The sequence below is a fragment of the Lacerta agilis genome, chromosome 5 (assembly GCF_009819535.1).
Source record: "Lacerta agilis isolate rLacAgi1 chromosome 5, rLacAgi1.pri, whole genome shotgun sequence".
Taxonomy (NCBI): Eukaryota; Metazoa; Chordata; class Lepidosauria; order Squamata; family Lacertidae; genus Lacerta; species Lacerta agilis.
In genome coordinates this window covers 24,933,887-24,958,673 of record NC_046316.1, presented here as the reverse complement: position 1 = coordinate 24,958,673, position 24,787 = coordinate 24,933,887, and the positions used below count along the sequence as shown (strand labels likewise).

Below are 24,787 nucleotides of genomic sequence, written 5' to 3'. Positions count from 1 at the left end.
GTGCATTAGGCATTTCCCCTTTCAGCAAAGTAGAACTTCTACATTTTTCTAAAAGTGAAAACCAAAACTAATGCAAAACATACAGCTTTGGGAAGCGGGTGGTACAGGCAAGGCGGAACACAGACGCAACATGTTGGTCACCCTTCCATCCCATTCCCCATACAGCAGCTGCCTAGATTGGCAGGTAGATCTAACTTCAACACTGGGGATAGGACAGCATCATCTGGTGAAAATGAAAGCAGGTGACGCAAGGCAGGCCATGTGGTACACACAGCTCTGTCCTTCAACACCTCACAACTGCTCCCCAGCACCCAATAATCTTCTGCCTAAAACCTAGCATCTTCACTATCTATGGACAGAGCTGGTCCTGGGTTCAGACTTACTATTACTCCAAAACGATTAGGCAGAGGTAACCTTCCTATCTTTAGACCTCAGGAAGCTGTGTAATCCTTGTGATAGCTCCACAGGACCCAATTTAGGAAAGTTCCTCCAGTCCCTCTGAGCTAGAGTTCAGTTGGCCTCCCTTTATATGTTTGACACAATCCTCCCCTTGTTCCATGTGGCCATCAACAACCACATCCCTGTCTCCCTGCCCCCAAATAAGCACCCAGGAAATAGATACCTGGAGGCTTATCAAGAACCCAGTAATAAAGAACTGCAAACAATGCATACTTCAGAACATAATACAGTGGTACCTCGGGTTAAGAACTTAATTCTTTCTGGAGGTCCATTCTTAACCTGAAACTGTTCTTAACCTGAGGTACCATTTTGGTTAATAGGGCCTCCCGCTGCCGCCGCGCCACTGCCACGTGATTTCTGTTCTCATCCTGAAGCAAAGTTCTTAACTCAAAGTACTATTTCTGGGTTAGCGGAGTCTGTATCCTGAAGCGTCTGTAACCTGAGGTACCACTGTACTACCTTTTTCATCCTCTGAAGGAGATAAAGGGTCAGTGGCTATTCTACCATCTGCTAAAGAGGCATTGTTAGTTGGCAAGATTTAAGCTCTTCAGAGTTGCCTCTAGCAAGGATTTAAACAAAAGCCAATACTTGCGTTATTTTTATTTGCCTCCATATTCAACCAGCAAAATTGCATTATTTTTATTTTGCAATTATTTCTTGTTACTGAAGTTTAAAAAGGCTTGTCTCTAGGCCCAGTGTATAGGGTATTTACTGCATACTTACAATGAATACAGATCCAACCGCTTTAAAATCTCAAACTTAGGCCAAGAATTTATATTCCACATTATACTAAGCCATAATCTTGCTTAATAAAATAAAGTCCCTTTAAAATTATTATATGGTGTTATAACTTGTTTTAATCTAGTTTTATAACATATTTTAATCTATTAAAACAAATTATACAGTGATTCATGGTTTAACATAAAAGTGATTACATACATATTCTGCTCGCAAATGATAATGCTGCTCAATGAGATCTAACTACATATCAAAAAGGAGGCATGTTTGACATTTAAAATAAGATCCACAATAAGCACTACTTATCATCATAAAGCAAGTTCTAAAACTATTGATAAAAGGATTAAGTTAGGAGGGAAAAAACAGCTTTACAACAATTCAGCCTGCATGCTACATGCTCCCTGTGGAGGAAAAAAACGGGTTGGTGTATTGAGATTACAGTAATCTGACCTCAGAAAGTTATTTCACAGGACTGGAGATAAGTGTTGAAACTAGAGTGGTGAAGTCAAGCAGTTAGCCTGCTTTTTTAGAACATAAAAGCTGCCATACTGGGCCAAAGCAAAAAGCTATACTAGGGATGAGCCTATGGCTCAGGAGTAAAATGTGGTTCTCCATACCTCTCTGCTAACCTTCAAGACTCAACCTCTTGTGGCACAAGGGGTCAGTGTATCTGGCTCTTATCCAGAAAGTAGGTGGTTCAAGCCCACCCAGGGAGCGGTTGTGGGCAAGATTCCTGCATTGCAGGGGCTTGGACTAGATGACCATCAGATTTGTATAGTCCTGATAGCTGACCAGCTAGCTACTGCAGCCTGCCAGTAGCTGAATCAAAAGCTCCTGGCTCTTCCAGCCAGAAATGGTCACAGGAGTTACATTCAGTTAATTTATATACTGCATTTCCCACAGATATATTTGATCAGAGAATACAAGTACCACTGTACAATAACCGTGATATGAATGATAAATAAAACATAACACTTTTTAAAACAAGTTTTTATTGAAATTTCTTTAAGGTAATACAAATAATAATACAAACACAGTATACACAATTACAAAAGACAATCACACAACCACATCATTACATACAATTACACAATCAAGTAAAAATAGAACTCAAAAAAAGACAGAGGAAAAAAAGTAAAAAAAAGTTAAAATGACTTCCTAAAGTTCGTCTTCGTGTCTCCTACTAAAGTTCTTGTCTATGCTTTATTTAATAAATCAAGTTTGTTACAAAATATCTTTATGTACTTATCCCTCGTTATCCATAATTACCTTTCCCTGTATGTCAGTCATTCCAAGCAGATCACCAATTTTGTTTCTACTCCTCCTTTCTTCAAATATTCCTCCACATATTTCCATTCTCCTATAATTTTTTGTTTCGAAATATTTCTAATTGCTGCTGTCATTTTTGCCAAGTTCATGAACTCTACTAATTTTAGGTGCCACTCCTGTATCGTTGGAACCTCTTCCCCTTTCCAATATTGGGCTAATAACATTCTAGCAGCTGCACACGAATATAGGAAAACATTTCTTCTATCTTCTTGTATTTCCTCCTGTACCAAACTCAATAACATTCTCTCTGGTGTTTTTTTAAAGGTGATTTTTAACATCTTTTTCATTTTTTCATATACCATATTCCAATACTTTTTAATTTTGACACAGGTCCACCAACAGTGAAAGTAATTACCAACTTTCTCCTGGCACTTCCAACACTCATCTGACTTTAATTTATATATTTTGGCCAATTTTTCAGGTGTTAAGTGCCATCTATATACAAATTTTAGCATGTTCTCCCTTATTCACGTGCAAGCCGTAAATTTCATGCTAATATTGCATAAATTATCCCACTGAGATCGGTAAATTGTTCTACCTATATCTTGGGCCCACTTAATCATTACGCTTTTTACCTCTTCTTCCTTTAATTCATATTCCAACAGATATTTGTACAGTTTTGCCAGTGGCTTGTCCATATTTTCTACTAACAACTCTTGTAATTTTGATTTGTTCTCTACAAAGCCTATCTCTATATGTTTCTTAAATATACTCTAAATCTGGATATAATTAAACCAGCTTGCACAGTATTTTTTAATCTGTTCATACGGTTTTAATTTCCATTGATTCTCTTCTTTCACTAATAATTCCAGGTAAGTTATCCATTGACCTTCTTCTCCTTTCTGGTTTATTGCTGTCATTTCAAACGGAGAGGTCCACCAAGGTGTTTTTGGTTCTAGTATCTTTCTATAATCTGACCAGATTTTGAATAGGGATTTTTTTACTATGTGATCTGTAAATTCTTTGCAACTACCCTTCTTCTCTTGTAACAGATATGTGTGCCAACCTGTTACATTCCTGAAACCTTCCAAATCTAATAATTCTTTATCATCCAGTAATATCCAATTCTTTCTCCAACATAGGTCTGCTGACACATAGTATAATCTAAGGTCTGGTACCCCCCATCCTCCTCTTTCTTTTGCGTCTGTCAGCACCCTATACTGAATTTTTGCCTTTTCCCCTCCCCATATGAATTTACTTAAGTCCCTTTTCCACATCTCAAAAGTCTCTTTCCCCCCCACAATTGGTAGCATCTGGAATAGAAATAAAATCTTAGGTAAAACGGACATTTTTATTGCTGCTATCCTCCCCATCATGGATAAATTTAGATGATCCCATCTTTAAAAAAAAAATTAATTTCCTTCCATGTTTTAACATAATTATCCTCAAATAAATTTATATTGTTTGCCGAGATTGTTATGCCTAAATATTTAACTTTTTTCGTTATTTCCCAATTTGTCAATTGTTTCAATTCTGTCAGCTCTCTCTCCTCTATATTTTTCACGATTATCTTGGTTTTCTTCTTGTTAATTTTAAATCCCGTTATTTCCCCATATTGTTGTAATTTGTATTTGAGATCTATTAATGTATCCTGTGGATCTTCCAGTATTAATATAATATCATCCGCAAATGCTTTGATTTTATATATATTCTTTCCTATTCTTATTCCTTTTAATTTATCATTTTCTTTTAGGTCTCTAATTAAGCATTCTATTGATAGAATAAATAACAGGGGGGATAGTGGGCATCCCTGACGTGTTCCTTTCAATATATCGAATCCCTCCATTACCTCTCCATTTATAATTAATTTTGCTATTTGTCTATTATATATTGCATTCACTCCTTTTATCCCGGTTTTTTCCAGTACCTTTTTCATAAAATCCCATTCTAAGTTGTCAAATGCCTTCTCTGCGTCCAGAAATACAAAACATAACACTTTCATCCAACAATTCGTTCAAAATATATCAGAATAAAATTGAGCATAATGCTTACAAATAGGCCAGTTAGCAATATCTCAAATGTAAGCCCCAAAGCTGATGGCTTAGCACCTAGCAACTCCATTCTGATTTTTATACCTAAATTCAAAAGGCCAGAAATCCCCTCATAGTTCCTTTGTCAGCAGCTCCCTTATGAAGGCTCCAAGGGTGCAAGCATGGCAGGTGCAAGCAGGGCATCCCTTGGTGGTAAAATATACAGTGGTACCTCTGGTTACGAACTTAATTTGTTCCGGAGGTCCATTCTTAACCCAAAACTGTTCTTAACCTGAGGTACCCCTTTAGCTAATGGGGCCTTCCGCTGCTGCCTCATCCTGAGGCAAAGTTATTAACCCGAGGTACTACTTCCGAGTTAGCAGAGTCTGTAACCCGAAGTGTTTATAACCTGAGGTGTTTATAACCCAAGGTGTACCACTGTACAGTGGCGTAGCAAGGGTGGGGGCGTTGGGGGCGGTCCGCCCCGTGTTCCAGCCTGGGGAGGGTGGCACTCTGCGCCGCCACCCCCCCCCCCCCGCGAGTGCCAGGTTGCGGCTTGGGAGTCTGGGCGGACTGCGCATGTCTGTCTCTCACCAGCAGAGAAGGTCCTATGGTGTAGTGTGGTGTAGTGGTTAAGAGCCGTAGACTCGTAATCTGGTGAACCGGGTTTGCGCCCCCACTCCTCCGCATGCAGCTGCTGGGTGACCTTGGGCTAGTCACACTTCTTTGAAGTCTCTCAGCCCCACTCATCTCACAGAGTGTTTGTTGTGGGGGAGGAAGGGAAAGGAGATTGTTAACCGCTTTGAGACTCCTTAGGGTAGTGATAAAGCGCGATGTCAAATCCAAACTCCTCCTCCTCCTCCTCCTCCTCCTCCTCTTCCTGATATAAACGCTTCAGGGACTCATAATGTCACCCTTTTTGATTTGGTGGCCAAAAAGATCAGAAAGAAGGCCCTGGACAATATTAGCAGTGAACTGTAGGAGAGATGCAGAGATCTAAATAGAGACCATTATTTGTGGCATGACACCCTTTTGCTTATATTTACTGTTGATTCAGATTTGTCATGGTGAATGGCTAGTACAATAAAGTTACTTGGATTGGAAGTGGACTGTAGTCCATGAAAGCTTATGTTGCAATGATGTAATTATTTCCACACCATTCATTTTAATGAAATATCAAAACAACGTTAAAACAACAACAACAACAACACACCATTAATTTGGAATCAGTTGTAGGCTGTAAATAAAACCCTAAAACCAAGAATGTTGTGATTGAATACCAGTCATATTAAATGGATTGCTACCTGTTCCAGACTTGGGAGAAGAATGCAAATAGCAGCAATTTTCACTTCCTTTTCTGGTGGAATTCTCCAACATTCCTAGTTCCCTTAGAAGTGCAATGCTTGAGGAACAATCAAATGCACTTGTAACAGTGCACTTCAAATAAATGATTTTGAGTTATAAATTTAACAAGAGAACAGGCAAGAGCTGTTTCTACATTTTCTAAACTAAAATTGCTGATAGTTTTATTTGTTGAGTAACTTGACAACCAACTGCATGAGGAGCCATTACATCCTCCCCAAGTGTCAGAAAGACCTTGTAAAATATATCCATTGACTTGTATGGCAAAAGTCTATTTAGTGATAAATGATTTGTATCTAGCCTCCTTTGAAATGACACTCTCTCTATGCATCAGGAGTAAAAACAGTGATCTGTCATTGAGGCAGTGGAAAAAAAATCTATTTAAAACAAGACAATGAATTCTTGATCAAGTGTTATCTCATAAATGGTTCCTAACTGTACTACAATGACCTTACATTGTCTCACCTCAGACAAAAATTGAGAAAGAAATCAATTGGTGACATCCAGTGATGTTTGCCTGCCTGCTTGCACAGTGGAAATCCATTTGCACAACAAGACTTATCTTTCTTCTCCCCCTCCTTACTATTGTAAAATCTGCTCTGGAGCACCCCCCAACTCTATGGAGCAGAATTCATGAGCACACTGCAGGGGGAGAGCAGATGGGAAGAGAAACAGGAGGAGAGGAAGGAGAACCCTCACTGCATGTGAAGATGCTTGCTATGCTGGATTGCACCCATTGATGCTACAGGGAAGAGTACAGCAACTTTAAAATAAAGAGGAAATGATGGGGCATCGTTCTCACTAAAAGCAGAGGTCGTGGCAAATCTATGCCCGAATTGCTTCACACCTGTGACTGCATTTGAGGCTCCCATGATTACATATTCTTCCATACCACCCAAAAAACCTCCACAAACCTCCAAAACTTGGCCTGCCAGAAGACATGATGCTAGGGAATCAAAAGTAACATTTGTGGGGTGTTGTATACACCCAGTATCTTAGTGAAGTCAAGCTCTCAACTACAGGCTATGAAACCCAGGCAGTCGAGGCAAGCCTGGATATGTGCAGAGTTACCTGTGTACATTGAATGCATCAGGTTTAAACTGAGGCTTTGAAGGAAACAAAAGCACTTCAATAAGAACTGCAAAATTTTACAGGAGCAATCAAGGGCTGGCATCACCATTCGACAGAAAGAAGCAGTCCCCTCAGGGAGCTGATTTCTGGCACCACAGAAGGACAGCAAATTGTTAAATTATTTATTATAACTTCATTTTTACTGTGAAGCGCTTCAGAGATTTTCGGCCTCGGATGCCAAAATAACTTGGCCAGGCTTGGGTATGATGTGTCTTGACCAGGGGAGGTCACCATCTGCTGTTCCACCTTGGGCAGCAAGACCAGTCCTGTGCAGTCCACATTCATCCTCAGAGCCTCCCTGAACCCTGCTCACCTCAGTTGCTCTGCCCTTTCAAACCCTTCTGTGGTACAGAGAACATTCCGCTCCTCACAATGGCCAAGCTGCCAATGTTCTAAAAAGTTGCCTTACAGCTTCCCTGAATTGTGATGTACTAATCATCACATTCAGAGTCTATTCACATAGCCATCTGGGTCAGATAGTTTACCTGACTGCAATATCGCAGACTGAATTATGGTTCTGGAACATCAATGCAGACCTTCCTAAGTAGCCATGGTTAAATAGAAGTTGAATCCTGATCAGCTTGGATGACGTTCCCTTTACTGTACATTAATAAAAAAAAAAAAACTCTCAATGTGAACGACATCATTATATTTCTCCTCCACCTAACTAGCTTTCCCATTTGCTACATTTGAATGTCTCTGAACACTCTCTAAGCAGTCCATACATTGCTTTGCATTTAGTCAATTTACCCAGTATTTTTGAATTATTTTCAGAGAAGGTTAAGAAAGGTTCCCACACTGACAAAAACATTTTCTGGCTTGCTTTGCCTTTTGACAACTTCTAGCTTCTCTATGACCATAAGTTCCCACACCTTATCAATTCACAACACATACGTGGGTAAAATGTCACCTTTCCAGAACCTTGCTACAACAAATTTGGCAGCTAACAACAGAAATACTAGACAAATATGCTCAGATATGTTTCTGTGTGAATTTTAAACAAAAGTAACTCTGATAAAGGTAGTAAAAAATCTCAGTGAGTCATTGGAAGCTATTCTGTTGGACAAAATGCCCCACACGAACCTCCAAAGCCATAGTACAGTCTTACTTCTGTCGCCCACAGAATCAAGAAAGTAGTCTTGAAGGGGATTCATATCCCCACATCTTGTAAAGTAACATCTATAGATGTTAGTGAGAATACAGTCTACACGACTCTCCACTCATTTCCTTTCAGCTCATGCATGCTGAGAATTTCGGGACCACAGGAGAGAAGAGCTTTGAAGTTCTCTCCATTCCCAATGGGGAGCACATGCTGCAAGGCTCAACCAATTTCTTTTTGCTCCCTGCTAGGAGCAGCTATAGAGGGACAGGGAACTAGGGACTTCTCTTTAGCCTTTCCTTCACTGAGCAGCTATAGTTTCAATGGCTCAGCGACAGCTCAGGGAAAGATAATAACTCTCTTGGGATATCGTACCTACTACCTAAATAGCAAGGCAATTACTGCATTCCAAGAGGGATTAGCAAAAGAACTCACTTACAGTTGAGTGAAAATTTAGTCCGACTGGACTGAAGCTTCCACTGGGAATGAATTGACTGTCCTAGAAATCAGTCCTCCACAAAGAAATGGAGCAAGAGTCAAGTTTCATTAGGATGAATGAATCCTCTGTGACAAGACTTGCATTTTAAACAGATTTGTGGTTAACAAATGACAACACCTTTGGAATAAATTGGCCCCTTTGAACTTTTTAAGTGCAAACATCCATTCAGCCCTTCTTCTGCACCTAGCCTTTAAATCCACATACCTGTGGACGAACACTATATGCTCACCTTCTGGCTCAATTAGTATCCAGGCACAGGATCACCTGGAGAAAAGGTAATATGCAAATTACTCCTAGCTACCAAGCTTGAGTTTCTGCCACAAATAGATTTAGAGCAATTTCGGATTCTGCTGATAACAGTAGCTCTGGTGAAAGTGCAATAATAGAATATGTGAAGTCTTAACATGTTACCTAGCAGTCTCATATGATGAAAGTGGACTTAGTAGTTTTGCCAAGACCTCTCCAGTGTCATCTAGCTAGCACTCCAGTGTTATGGGTGAATGTAGGTAAAATGTTTGACCAGAAGAACATACAGTGGAACTTCTACTTACAACCATAATCTGTTCCGGAGGTGTGGTCATAACTAGAAACGCACATAAGTAGAGGCGCACTTTTCCATAGAAAGTAATGGAAAAGTGAATTGATCCGTTCTAGACAATGAAAAACACCCCCTAAAACAGCAATTTAACACAGATTTTACCGTCTAACGAGACCATAGATCCATAAAATGTAGGCAATAATCAATGTACTGTACTATAAAATAAATAAGACAGTATTGTAGATGAAAAAACAACATTTTTTTCCTTAGGTGCACTGAGGGTGGGTGGGCTTACCTGGCTACAAGCTGGGGGTGGGGCAAGGGTCAGTGAAGAGCTGCTTCACTTCGGCCAGGGGTCACCTTTTTTTCTTGCCAGGCCAGGTCCTACTCTGGACTTCCTCAGGTTAGTTCCTCAGTGGGGTTTGGGGCTGCAGTGCGCCCTGCTGTGCCTCTTGCAGGCAGCACCTCTTCCACAGCTTCGGGAGTGGGATGGGGACCCTCTCCCCGGCAGCAGAGGCCTCAGCGCTGCTCCAGAGCCGGTGGGGCAAGCTCCGGCAAACCGGAAGCCTCTCTCTGGTGGCAGAGGCCCCAGCGCTGCTCTGCAGCCAGCCAGGCGAGCTCTGGGCTGCTGGCAAGGCTTCTGCTCATATCTAGAAGAAAGTTCATAAGTCAAAGCACCTACTGAAGGTTGTAACTGGAATTGTATGTAAGTAGAGCCGTATGTAAGTCAAAGTTCCACTGTAATATTTGGGGCCATTCTGTTCCTGTCAATTTCAACTGCTGCCTCCCTGACTTTTACAAGAGTTCACATTCATCCATCCACTATCATGATGTTCCACAAAGTGTCTTTCTAGTATATTAATATTGTGGGCCCAGGTGCAATGAGCCCTGGTTCCCTGGGAGCTGATGGCATGTACATTCCAGTAATGACAGGGCAACAGTTTTGGATTGCCAACCCAATGCTTTTTCCACCAAGATATACAGGGTGGGCAGATGGGATGACCGTTGCAGACTGTGCTGCCCACTCCTAGTGCAAGAAGAATATAAGGCATGGAAGCAGTTCTGAGTGGAGACAGTCTTTGTCAGGTCCGTCTCAACACACCAGGCTACAATCACCACTCCTGATGATATGGTAAGTGGTCTTTTTCAATCAAATAAGGTCGTATATCACATGGCATTTGGTAATATCGTACAAGCATACATTGACTCTCATCTAGGCAGCTGAAGTCCTGATACATTCTAGGGCAATTACAGTGATTTTACCAGTGGGGGTGGGGATATTTTTCTTAAGTTTATTAGTAACAATGACTGGATGCCAATTTCAAATAAATATTTAATAGATGCCAATAGCAAATAAATATTAGGCAAGCCTGGCAATTTTGAAGTTTTCAGCTTTGTTTACTAAATACAAGTAAAATAAGTACACTAAATTAGATCACTCTCTAGGGCATAAGGAAATTTTCTGGTACATACTAAAAATGCTCTGATGCAAATTATCCTGCGCCAAGTAGCCTAATTTGCCTAGGGACATTTTCCAATTCAATGTTTTCCAGAAAATCAAAATAACTGAGAAATGCTCCATAACATGCAGCTTTTTACATCCATGGCACAACAGACAAGATTTGAACACTCTATTGGTCTGTAAGTACCTGGTTCATAGCTCACATGCTATATAAAGCATAGACCCAGGCCCACATGTAACATGTCTGAACTAGATCAAAGATGTGATAAACAAACAAACACCTTTCCCTCATATTCCCCAAGTCACAAGAACACATGAAGAGCTGCTGCATCAGGCAAAAGGCCCATCTAGTCCAGCATCCTGTTCTCCCAGCAGTTAACCAGATTCCTGTAGGAAGTCTTCAGACAGAACCTGAGCACAACAATACTCTCCCCACCTGCGATTGCGAGGAACTGGTAGCCAGAGACACCTTGCCTCCAACAGTGGAAGTAGAACATAGCCGTCATGGCTAGTAGCCATGGAAAGCCTTATCCCCATGAATTTGTCTAATCCTTTTTTGAAGCCATCCAAGTTCACTTTAGTCCCCTGAACTATTTTTAGAGATTTATCTCCTACTTCTTGGATCAACTAAATTAGGGGACCTACTGTCCTACAAATGTTGTTGGACTCCAACTCCCATCAACCCTAACCATCATGGGCAATGGTTAAGAGAGATTGGAAGTTGTAGTCCAGCAACATGGGGCGGGACCCAAGTTGACCACTGAACTAAATGATCCCCATCCTACTAGATCTAAACTCCTTTTATCCTCATCCAATAGCACTGGAATCAGGCAAGCAAATATCAAGACATATTATTATTTTGTTGGAAAGTTATGTCCATACCACTGAGTTTCTTCTCTTGTTCCTAACAATGCTACATAAAATTCACTGTGGTTAATGTAATTTGAGAGTACAAAACTGCATCTCTGGAGTTGCTAACAAAATTTCACATGAAATTGATTTTGAGGCAATATGGGAATGTCTTCTCAGACATAATATTTGAGAACCTGTGGAGCTAGTCCCTTTAAACTTTCTTAAATATTATATGAAACTGGGTCTAATTTAAAATTTTACTCACTTGCAAACTTTCTGACCTAGAAACATAAATGAACAGACATCCCAGACACTCTGTGGAATTAAGTCAGCAGGAAAGCATGCTTATCTCTAGCCTCTGCCCCTAAATTGTGTGATGTCCTAACATTTGTACATGTTCTTTGAATATATGGAATGTAGACTATGGAAGTTGGATAAATGCTGAAGAAAGTTTTTCTAGCTTCATTACTCTACTTCCAGGTTATCACACTATGTCTGAGTCAGCAAATAGGCATATGGGACTGGTATACTCAGAATAGTAATAGGAACTGTATGATTTCTTCTACAGACACACACTTCTGATTTGCATAACTTCCCAAACTGTGGCCATAGAGGGCATATAACAGGAAGTATCCCATGCAGAAAATGCAAACCAATCAAGAAAAGAATTGGCAGCAGAGTTTAGTCTTCACAATAAAGTTTACTCTTCCAACATTTGAGCAAAAATGCCCTTTTGTGGCTTCACTAATACATTGTAGGTCAGAAAACAGAAGAGTAATAAACACACATGCGCGCACACACACACATACACACACACAGGCTTTAAATGAGCAGGTCTCCTTAATAGACCACAATCCATTTATTAAGCTTCCAATTCAGCAAAAGGATCTGCTGAAACAACATGCCCACTACTTCAAGAGAAATATCTGCTTTATAAGAGCCTTTGGATTGTGGCTATCTGTGTATGATCACGCCCCCCACCCTCCCCTGAACAACCTATGGCACATGGCTTGGCAGCCTGCCTTTGAAAGTTACATTTGACAACCCAAGAGCAAGGATGACAAGATCTTTCAAAACTTTTTATCTTTATGTCTCCACTGATACTCTTCTACGGAGCAGGGAAATATATCTGTAAGGTTTATACGACATGAAGCTTTTATTCTCCACTTTCAAGAGGTGACATTTTACTCCTCTTTTCTCCCATCACAGTATATGGAAAAGAATTTCTTTACTCCATTATCTTTCATCATTGCTCACTGCAGTGTTACTGATGTGAACCTTTCAAAGTTGGGTTCCATCACATGAACATCAAGTTGAATAGGCAGTCAGGCAATTGGGCTTATTTATTTATGTATTTATGTATTATGTATAGTCCGGTCAATATACAAAATGACCTGGGCAAAATTGCAAGAGGATTCAAGGTGGTGTACATGGTTCTCCCCTTCCCATCTTTTCCTCACAACAACCCTGTGAAGTAGGCTAGTGCTAAGAGACATTGACTGGCTCAAGATCTCACCCAGTGAGTTTCACAGCTGAGTGGGGACTGTCACTCTAATCACTACACCAGACAGACTTTTTGAGATAGATACACTTCAATGAATTGCGACCGGCAATCAATATCAAATTACAAACCTGCCCACAATTTCAATATGGGCCTGTGTGGCAATGCTTTTAACCATTATTTAATTCATCCTAAGAAAGCTTTCCCATAGGAACTTGCACCCCCCCCTTTGAGCCTTTGAGGCTACCCAGACAATAGATATCTTATCGAGCTAAACTGGTAAATCTTTCTGCAGAAAGAGACACTTTCAGATTGATTAATCCAAATGATTGTTCCAAATGTTACTCCTTGCCTTCAACCACTATCCATTAATCTATGGTTCTCTCCTGGTTCTCAGTTTTCCTTATGACCAATAAATATATTTCAGTGAGTCCAGGGATTTTCTTTGTTTAAACAATACTAGTATGAAAGGTGACATTGAAAGGGGCTCAAAAGATAATCTGATCCAATCTGAACTGTATAGTGGATAAAATATGCAACAGGCTGCATCTGCTTTTGCTGCCTTTTCCCATCGTTCTAAAAAATGTGTTGGAGGGCTCAGACCAGTCATTTGGTACTTGATTCATTCTCTTTCCTGTCATACCTTCTGTCTACCCTAGTTCCTAATAAACAATGCTTCTCTGCCCACTTTCAGATGTGTCCAGCAAATTAACCTGGTTGTATCAGACTTCACCACTCTTCTTTGGAGAAGTAGGTTACCAGAAAGACTGAAAGACTTTAGTGATGTCACTGAAATTCACATTAACAGGATAAAAATACAAAAGTTTCCAGTTTTCATTCTTTTTCATGCTTCAAATTGAGATTATTTTGAGCACATATGCCAATGTTCTGCTTTCATTGGCATACAAAGCCAACACAGGCTTAGAAATGGATTATTTTAAGTTTTGCATAAAACTTGGTTATTGAAATTGATTTGACATTGGAAAATGATAGTAGCAACAGACAAAAAGCAGACAAAAAGCTTCCTGAACCACTTACAGCTCCAGACTTGGTCTTGGAAATATACTACTTACCCCCCACTCATGCACTGGAACCATAAATTCATTTAAGGTATACCAGGCCTGCACAACATTATCCACAAGGGGCTTGATAACCATCCCATTTTTGCTACCTGCCACTGGTTGCCTATTGAGCCCTTGATGGCTGCCTTACAACGGCTGGAAGGAGGACTTCTGCCTTGATGAATAGCAGGCTGTGCAGTGGGCAAAACTCCATAGTCTAACCAAAGTTAAGCACATCCGACTCTAAGAAGTCTAACTGTTTCCAATGGAAGAGAGTTGAACACTTATTTTAATTCTACAGAAATCAATGGGCCTTAACAGTGGCTTGCACCCGCTGTTTGCACTCTGAAAACTCATTCTCCTTTGAGTCCCATCACTGGTTCCAGAAATATTTTACATTTTATACTTCAGGCTCAATCATTCAGAAACGATACTGCATAAAACAAGTGCAAACACCATATATGCATATAGAGTATTTACTCACCCAGTGAACTCTGCATGCATTATTAATCGAAAGCTGTGATGTTACGAGAAGGATGGCGGTTGGCTTTTCACACTAGAAAGGTGACAGGAATCTCCTGCAACAGAAACCCAGAATTTTGTAGTATGAACAAAGCTTATCCTCCCAACTTTTCCATGAGCTTGACACTTTTCTTATGTTTAGATAAATTTCATATTCACATAAAAATACAAAAGATGTTCCAATTAAAAAAAAATAATTATTTTTTTCCCATTAAGGCTTACATTTTATAATACAGACTTAAGGTTGCTCAACTTAAAGCCAAACCAAATAGATGTGAATCACAATCAGAGTTTACTTTGCCTCCCATAATTGCAGAAAGGCTAATGACAGGATTAGTTAGATTAACCGTGTCCGGTTTGGCTCTTAACAAGCAACCTGCCAAGCTAGAGTAGTATAATTTCTTTCAGAGTAAAGGTTAGAAACTTTTATATAAATATTAGCTTAGCCTGTCATACAATTCAAGCAGCTATCCAGCAGTCATTTACAGCAGGATTTAGATTATCGGAACTAGCTCGAGTCAGATTTTCGTTTGTGACCATAACAGAGAAATAAAACACAAGTAAAGTGTGTTGAATGAGATCATTTAATGAAACTCTAAAAATGAATACATAGAGGTGATAATATGTCCAGAAATCTGACTGCTGCAACTCCAAGCAGGTAGTACAGGTTAGCCTCTAAATTGATCCTTACCTTGTCAACATGTCTCACAGCCTTGAAGGCAAGTTTTGGGACTAAATTCCTCAGGGGGACTAAGTGATCACCTAGGTTTAACCCTGCCAATGAATTCACACCCCTGCCTACCAAAAATGTGACCAATTTATTCTATTTACCATGCTTCTATCACTAGATGATTCATCTCCATGCCAATGCAGAGCAGGCAAAACAAATCCTGTGAAATGGGCCAATCTATTGGCAAGTCTCCTTCTGAAGTCTCCTCCAGAGCCACACAAAACCTTCCCTTAAAAGTTCACCCCATGCTAGGTTTTCCCTCTGTGGAAAGAGCTTTTAAGCTCTCTGCCTCACTTACCAAGGTCTGGGAGGCTTTCAGAGCTGGTATGACAGCCTCCCAGAGCCTGGTAAGTGAGGCAGAGAGCTTAAAAGCTCTCTAACTTGCTAGGAAGGGGGCAGGGCACCTGCTTGGTATGCCAGATCCAGAAAGATAGGGATGGTCACAGGGGTCAGTTCTGGGGTTGTTCTGGCTATACACAATTTTAGCTTGATATGCAATCTCCAGAACCAAATCCCCACAGAAGTTGCAAGTCTGTATATTTTTGGTGACAGTCTGGAGGTCTGTTTATTTTCATTAACATCCTTCTTGGCTTGAATTTCAGCAGCTTTATTTCAAAGTTAACATTTCAAACTAAATCCCAGCATCCAATTGCTACTTGACCCTATCTTTCCTATGCCAGCCACATGGATTATTTCTTCATGAAATAAATGTTTGCATCTATGCAGACAGAGAGGTGACAGCAATAGTAACCTTTTCCATGTGGAAAAGTAGCATTTGAAAACCACTGTGCTCTACAGTACATTTTCAAAGCAAGAGTGCAAAGAAAAGATGAGTGAGCTCCAAGGATTAGCAGCACCTAAACTGCCAAAGGAAGTCTAGGAGTACAATCCCAAGCACACTTACCTGAGAGTACCTGGGACTTCTGAGTACACATGCACAGAATTGTTCTGCACATTGATTTAATTCAATGGAAAATTCAGGATTTGATATTATTTTATTTTATTTTACATTACAGGAATAGAGTTCTCTGAGCTGGTAGTGTTTCTGATAAAATGAAAGAGACTAATTGAAAATTAGGATGAATTAGCTTAATGAACTACTATATAATATTCCCATTCAGCTGAATCCATAACTCTGCAAGAATACGAATATTTTTAGGTTAATGATTGAATTAGGGTGGGAATATTAGCAATGTTGATGAACTGATAGGCTGATTTAATTAAACTGGAAAATGGATAAATTAATGTTTTGGAGAAAAAGAAAACAATGATGATCAGAAGGATTGAAGAAGATCTAGTGATCTAAATTGATGTAATGATTAGCTGGAATACATAATTAAAATGAAATGATAATTTTTTAACATACTGAAGTTTGATTAGACCTTTAGTTACTGCATTGTTATCAGTCTGTTTTGTAGGCTATCAGAGATTGAAGTTATTGGGGAAAAACACTGCTAATTGTTCTTGATTAACCATAGATCCATATGTAGCTTCAACATACTGGCTTAACTTTAAATATAAATACATATTCATACACTTGTATGTAAGGAACGGATAAACTCTCAGCTTCTACTGAGGGATGGGTACTTACGGTAGCCCTCCAGAGGTTGTTCTACTCCCATCAGCCCCAGCCAACAACCCCAATGGTTAGGGATGATGGAGTCCCAATAGCATTTGGAGAGCATCAGATCCCTCACCCCTTCTCTACAGATAATTTAGAATATGAGCATTCTAAAAATTAAGAATTGGTTGCTTACACAGTACAGCATAGTACTTGAAACATCCACCCTACATTTTGGATGGGGCTGTACTCGGGCCAAATTCCAGTTTTAATTGGTGGGGCTAGGAATTAAGAGTAGAAGTACTCTAGAAAATCTAGGCTCTGGAAAATCTAGGCTTACCAACCAACCATGTGTGGTACCTGTTGTTGTTTTTTAAAATCAATTTTATTATCTCAAAAAGGCAACAATGCAATGATCCTGATAACAAGTATAGCCATTTAATATGCTATAAGCAAAATTAATTAAAGTAGTAAAATAATATAGATTGATGGTGCTTATATTTGTGAACTTTAAAAAAAATGTACCAGTTTCCCCAAATAAGACACATATTATGCTCTTTTAAAAACAACAACACCAAGAACCCACAGCAGATCAATTTCTGTAATTAGTTTCAAGCCAACAGTGTGTGTACTCTTATCCATTAGGGCAGTGTTTCCCAACCTTGGGCCTCCAGCTGTTTTTGGCCTACAACTCCCATCATCCCTGACCACTGGCCTTGCTAGCTAGGGATGATGGGAGCTGTAGTCCAAAAACAGCTGGAGGCCCAAGGTTGGGAAACACTGCATTAGGGTGTGTCATTTAGAAGTATGCTGCTGCCTGTTTGTTTTATTCTGGTAGGATGCTGATGCTGTGCTCAGCTTCAGGAGGAAATTTGTCAGGAAGCCAAGTATACCACAGTGAGAACATATTCTTCTAAATACTTGTAAGAGCCCTTAAACAGACATGCAATTTTCAAATGCCAAGTAATCACTTAATCCTCTCTTCTGTGCTACTGTAACTACTTGTCTTACACACTGCTGCTGCATACAAGGAAGGATAAAATAAAATAAAAGACTAAGGAACAGTAGATGTGTTACAAGGCACCATCCTTGACTTGCGGGTGCTTGGGAGTTGTATAGATGCAAACATGTGTGATCAGTGCTACAGTTCTGAAATAAAAATATATTGACGATATCATTAAGAATGACACTTAAGCGTTAACTACAGTCACTGAGAGCATGCCATTCAAACAAAAAACACAAAGTCTAAAAAATGAGCTGTAAAGGTAACTATTGCTAAAGTGTGGAAGCAAAGTTAAACACCATTAATTGTAGAATGGTTTGAAATTATTTGGAATATAATATTAGTGAAATTTATGTACTTCATCAGGAGAAAACAATCAGAGTTAGAGAATAATTGTCAAATTCTATTTTGTTTTGAAACAAAAAAGTACAGTCGTACCTCGGGTTACGTACGCTCTGGGTTGCGTACTTTTCGGGTTACAAACTCCGCTAACCTGGAAGCACAACCCGGTGCGCGTGCGATTTGCGCATGCGTTTTTCGGGTTTTTCTGGTCTGTGCAAGCGCAGAACAAATTGTTCAGGTTACGTCCTTTTCAGGTTACATACTGTAACCCGGAACGGATTAAGTACGTAACCCGGGGTACCACTGTATGTAATAATACATACGTTTTATCTATATTGTAATACTCTAGTATGATTTTGCTTCCATTGATTCATAATTTATGATACACATTTTAAAAAAGAACAGTGTAGTTTGAAGGCATTTGCTGGGGTTGCTTTTTAATAATGTAGCATAGTGGCCAAGAGACTGAACTATGAATATTGATGTCCAGGTTTGAATCTTGCTTCCGCCATGAGCTCAGCTGGATGACCTTAGGCAAACTACCTCAATTCCCCTCCATGCCTGCAGTATGTGGGATAATAAGGATATAATGCTAAATTAGCATACAGAATTATTGAAAGGATTACAATTAGATCATCTGAACTGTTTCAGAAAGTGATATACTGTACAAATGTTAAGTATTAGAGGCCCCAAGATTTATCTTGTATCTGTATCTGTGTTAAAAAATTCTGATGTTTCTGAGTCACTCTGCACTCTCTCATCTTTGATTTGTAATTTACTTTATTTATTGCATTCTGCCCCCCCTTTTCTCCAAGGAGCTCAAGGCTGCGTACATGGTTCTCCCCTCTCCTCCTTTAATCCCCACAACAACCCTGTGAGGTGGGTTAGGCTGAAAGGCAGTGACTGGCCCAAGGGCATGCAGTGAGCTTCATTGCTGAGTGGGGATTAGAACCCTGGTCTTCCCAGGTTCTAGTCCTACACTCCAACCACCACTTCATATTCATGTAAACTTACTACCAGGAGAAGCCACCCTCCTTTTTCTCTCTGTTGTTATTCATACAGCCATCAGGCTCCTCCTGCAAGTTATAGAGAAGTCTGTAAGTGATTCATCATTCTCACATGTTGAAAAGGGAGGACCGCTAGGATCCTCACCAGCTGAAAAAGCTAGATTTCATCCCAGAGTTAATCATATGTACTCAGGAGAAAGTCCCATTCGTTGCAATCTAAGTATGCTCAGGACATTCTGTAGCTTTGCAACATTATCCTCTACCCACTGAAATCAATGGGCTCTTTACACAGGAATAGCTTTGTAGAGCAACTAAAAAGGGGGAGTGGAAGGACATACCCATTCCTAGCTACAAAAGCTGCTGCTCATATTTCCCATGTTGACAGCAAGACTTGCCTTTTACATATATGGATGTGTTCTTCGCTTTTTATTTTGTTTACTTGGTTTTAATATTTGTACTATTTTGTATTATTACAATTTTTGTAAATCGCTTTAAGACACTTCTTGTGTAAAAAGGGATTCATAAACACAATAAATCATTTTAGATAATTGAGGTGCAATGGCACAAGTCACATTGTTAAGGATCCCAGAGAAAGTGTGATTATATCCCTCCAATATATTCAAACAATGCCCATGCTCTAGCCAAAGTTAGTTATGAATGCTATCAAGAATCTCCAAATAACCCACCCATGGCTCTACTCATCCTTCACAGCCACTCCATCAGTAATTCTAATATTTTAAAGTATACAAATTGCCAAGGGATCGTTTTGTGAAAGTGTTATTGTTATCCATGTATTTTCTGTAGCATTTCAGTTCCAAATGAGCTAGACAGCTTAATTTTGTGTGTGTATGTGTGGAGTTCACCTAGCTGAGGGAAGCTACCGTACATTTGAAAAAAAACAAAAAAAGTCAGTCTACATAATCTACATATATTAATTCCATCAGACAACAAGCATTTAAAATGTGCTATGTGACTTAGCAGGATAAATGTATGCCTTATATTTCAGTGTTTCTATACTGCAAATCACCCTGTGATCCTCGGATGAAGGGTGGTGGATAAATTTAATAAATAAATAAATAATAAAGGAGGTTTTAAAATTGTGACATTTTATGAACAGAATCTTAACAAGCATTCTGTTGACAAGATATTACGCATCACTGAACCAGTTCATTATAACATCATCTTAAAAGGGAAAAAGTTATGCAACCCAGTTAATAAATGTGACATTATTAATGAATGACTTAAGAATGATATAAGCAGAAAGGATGGGAGAAAATAAAAGGATAACCCACTCCACATATAAGCACATGGGCGTACCGAAGGGGGGGCAGGAGGGGGCAGATGCCCCCCCCTAGAGGCCAGCTGCCCCCCCCCCCCCCAAGCAGCCTTGAGTCCCTGGCAGGACATGGAAACGCAAACACGCTTCATGTCCCACCAACTATATATGGCTGGCGGCAGTTGCGGAGGAAGGGGGGAGCGGCAAAGCATCTGAAAGAGCTGGCTGGGTGGGGGCGCGCGCCAATCAGCACCCCCGGCAGCCGGGTGGATGGCGCAGCTGCGCCAATTGGCAGCCCCGATAGCGCTCCTTCCCTCCCAGCAAAGTGGCTGCCCGTCCCCCTCCCTCCAGGCTGACTCTCTGGCAAGCCAGCAGCTCGTGAGCAACAACACCGGCAAAGCTCCTCCGTCTCCCCCACTCGCTGCAAAGCGGCTCCCCTGGCTTTTCTGTGCTTTTATCCTGTGCTTTTCTTGGGAGGAAAACCCGCGGGGTTGACTTCCGAGTAAACCTGCTTGGAAGCCGCTTCACCCTCTGCTTTTGTCTTCCACAAAATCAACACCATTAAAGCTCCGCAGCAGCTACTTCCCACCTCCAGAAGATCCCGGTTTCAGCTGTGTATCCCCCCCCCCACCTCACCCGTCTTTCAGATAATTCTTCCTGTTACAACCCTCTGCTCAGCTCCCGTGTTTTCCGCCTATTTTATTTTGTGTGGACCCTGAAGTCCTCCCGCCCCTCATCCGTACGGAAGAGATTGGGAGGGGGTTGTTTAGACTGTGAGGGTCAGGTATCGCACACAACTGCCCCGGGATTGTTGAGCGAGGCAAACTCTCCTGTACATTTGCAAAGTCGTCATGATCTCCACCTCCCTCTCCCCACCCCACCCCCTCCTAGAATCATAGATTTGGAAGAGACCACAAGGGCCATCCAGTCCAACCCCCTGCCAAGCAGGAAACACCATCAAAGCATTCCTGACAGATGGCTGTCAAGCCTCTGCTTAAAGACCTCCAAAGGAGACTCCACCACACTCCTTGGCAGCAAATTCCACTGTCCAACAGCTCTTACTGTCAGGAAGCTCTTCCTAATGTTTAGGTGGAATCTTCTTTCTTGTAGTTTGAATCTATTGCCCCGTGTCCGCTTCTCTGGAGCAGCAGAAAACAACCTTTCACACTCCTCTATATGACATCCTTTTATATATTTGAACATGGCTATCATATCCCCCCTTAACCTTCTCTTCTCCAGGCTAAACATACCCAGCTCCCTAAGCCGTTCCTCATAAGGCATCGTTTCCAGGCCTTTGACCATTTTGGTTGCCCTCTTCTGGACACGTTCCAGCTTGTCAGTATCCTTCTTGAACTGTGGTGCCCAGAACTGGACACAGTATTCCAGGTGAGGTCTGACCAGAGTGGAATGCAGTGGTACTATTACTTCCCTTGATCTAGATGCTATACTCCTATTGATGCAGCCCAGAATTGCATTGGCTTTTTTAGCTGCTGCATCACACTGTTGACTCATGTCAAGTTTATGGTCTACCAAGACTCCTAGATCCTTTTCACATGTACTGCTCTCAAGCCAGGTGTCACCCATCCTGTATTTGTGCCTTTCATTTTTCTTTTTGCCCAAGTGTAGTACTTTACATTTTCCCCTGTTAAAATTCATCTTGTTTGCTTTGGCCCAGTTCTCTAGTCTGTTAAGGTCATTTTGAAGTGTGATCCTGTCCTCTGGGGTATTAGCCACCCCTCCCAATTTGGTCATCTGCAAACTTGATCAGGATGCCCTCAAGCCCATCACCCAAGTCATTGATAAAGATGTTGAATAAGACTGGGCCCAAGACAGAACCCTGTAGCACCCCACTAGTCACTTCTATCTAGGATGATGAGGAGCTATTAATGAGTACCCTTTGGGTTCGGTCAGTCAGCCAGTTACAAATCCACTGAATGGTAGCATTGTCTAGCCCGCATTTTACCAGCTTCTTTACAAGAATATCATGGGGCACCTTGTCAAAGGCCTTGCTGAAATCAAGATAGGCTACATCCACATCTGTCAAAAAATGAGATCAGATTGGTCTGACATGACTTATTTTTCAGAAACCCATGCTGACTTTTAGTGATCACGGCGTTCCTTTCTAGGTGCTCACAGACCATTTGCTTAATGATCTGCTCTAGAATCTTTCCTGGTATTGATGTCAGGCTGACTGGGCGGTAATTGTTTGGGTCTTCTCTCTCCCCCCTTTTGAAAATAGGGACAAAATTTGCCCTCCTCCAGTCTGCTGGGACTTCGCCTGTTCTCCAGGAATTCTCAAAGATTATTGCCAGTGGTTCTGAAATCACCTCTGCCAATTCTTTTAATACTCTTGGATGTAGTTCATCTGGCCCTGGAGACTGTACATCTAAACTAGCCAAGTATTCTTGTAAACTAGTTAGCTGAGTTGGTTTTCCTTGTCTGGGTGTTTTGTACCTCAAAGGTTGTCACACTTTACAAAGCGGGCAGTCTTCTGTCTTGCTGAGTTAGTTTTTAAATCAATTATTTCAGAAGGTCCAGTCCCTAAAAAAAGCTCAACAACCCCCCAAAACTGCCAGATTTTAATTCTGAAAGTAGATCACAGTTGGCCACCCCTGGTATAAGACATGTAACTAGAATAAAAATAAAAATAAAAAATCAAGCAAATAATTGTAATAACTACCGTAATAAAGCACTGCTATAATTATATATAATTTTCCTAAAATTTTGGTTTCATTCGCCTTTCCGTGCTGAAACGTCACAACCTGAATGACCATGGCTTGCCCCCCCCTAGTTTTGATCCTGGGTACGCCCCTGTATAAGCAACATTCATGAGGTATTTCATGGATTAACAAGTCGCAAAATATTTCTGATCAATACCAACTGTGGCTGCTTGCAATGAATAATTTATATTTCAGAATAAAGGGATTGTCAGAAATCTTAGCTCTTAAAGAAATAAGTTTGTTGGTGATCATGATTTATTTACAGGCAATACAACTCAAGAATAAGAATATTAAAAAGCACATGCCCAAATAATTCTGTGGCAGAACAAATTAGTAGATTTGCCATTAAGAGGCCTGACTTTTAAAATAAAAGCAGCTTTGGTCAGCTAGGTGACACCCCCCCCCCTACACACACACATACTTTCACCCCTTCCACAAAAAAGTAAACCTACATATGGAGCATTAAGAAGGAGAGCCTAGTATGAAAGACATTTATATTTAACTGAACTTTTTCACATTTGCTATGATAGGGGGAATGAATGAATGAAATTAAAGAATGTCATATTGCATATAATGAGGGTTGATGGTGTATTATAACAAACATTTAAGCCAACATCACTACTAAAGAAAAAAAAATACATTAGATGGAAGTACTATCATTCCATGAGACACAATAGAATTTTGCCAGGAAAGAAAAGCTAGCTACTCAACTAGCCTGTATACCAAAAACCATGTTCACATTCTAATAAAGGTATTGCCCAAATATGAATTATGGAGGGAAGTGAATCTCTTTCATTTTCCATACCAAAGCCCCTGGAAATATTTGTCTGCAATTTGGCAGGCTTAATCCACTCCACTCTGGAGGAGCATCTGTGCCTGTAAATTTTATCTGCTTTGGCCAAAAGGAAGAAGCTATAGTCATTTCATAGATTCATCTTATAGATTTATAATGAATAGAAAGCACAGAGCTTTGTTTTATGCAGAGCTGTTTCAAATCTGAAGCAGAGAGAGCATAGTGTTACTCAGAAACAGCAAATTTAATTATTAAAAATGTATTAAAACGTACAAGGTGGTTCATTTACCTCGTCTCACACTGTGCTGGGCTGATTCGGCAGGTGGGAGCAAGGGTGTACTCTATTTTGTTTTTGTTATCCAGGATTCATGTGCATCAGGGCAATGAATTAAAGTGACAAAAAGTCGGCATATTGTCTGCCATGCCATCACAATAAGAACATACATTAGGAGTGTGCAGAGGCCCCCAGATTTGCCTCATATCTGTTTCTGTGCATTTGAAAAATATCCTGATCCATTTCTGAGTCGCCCTTGCCCCATATGCACTATATACAATTTTATATCACTTTAAAGACTCATGGTTTTGTTAAAGAATCCTTGGAACTGTAGTTTGTTAAGAGCACCGAGAGTTGTTAAGAGGCCTCTCGTGCCCCCACAGAGCTGCAATTCCCAAAGTTCCCTGAGAGGAGAGATTAAACCACTGTAAGAATGTTAGAGCTTTTGATGTTGGTATAGCAAGGGGCATACAGGTTTCCGTGGTGGCAGAGAGGGGGGTGCACCTTAGAACCTCCCTCTTTACATTCTGAGATAAAAATCTGATGTGTCCTATGGTC

At 40.5% G+C, this 24,787-nt stretch overlaps 1 long non-coding RNA gene across 2 annotated transcripts in view; it reads right to left on the bottom strand.

The window, feature by feature from the left end:
* Positions 1 to 24,787, bottom strand: part of LOC117046695 — a 113,034-nt gene that overhangs the window by 44,420 nt on the left and 43,827 nt on the right. The window contains exons 3-4 of one of the 2 annotated variants that reach the window (XR_004426610.1): positions 14,486 to 14,579; positions 8,708 to 8,851 (exon numbers count right to left, since the gene is read on the bottom strand). This is a non-coding gene — a long non-coding RNA (uncharacterized LOC117046695). Of the gene's footprint in view, positions 1 to 8,707; positions 8,852 to 14,485; positions 14,580 to 24,787 lie in introns of those variants that run through there. The other variant, XR_004426609.1, reaches the window with a different exon arrangement.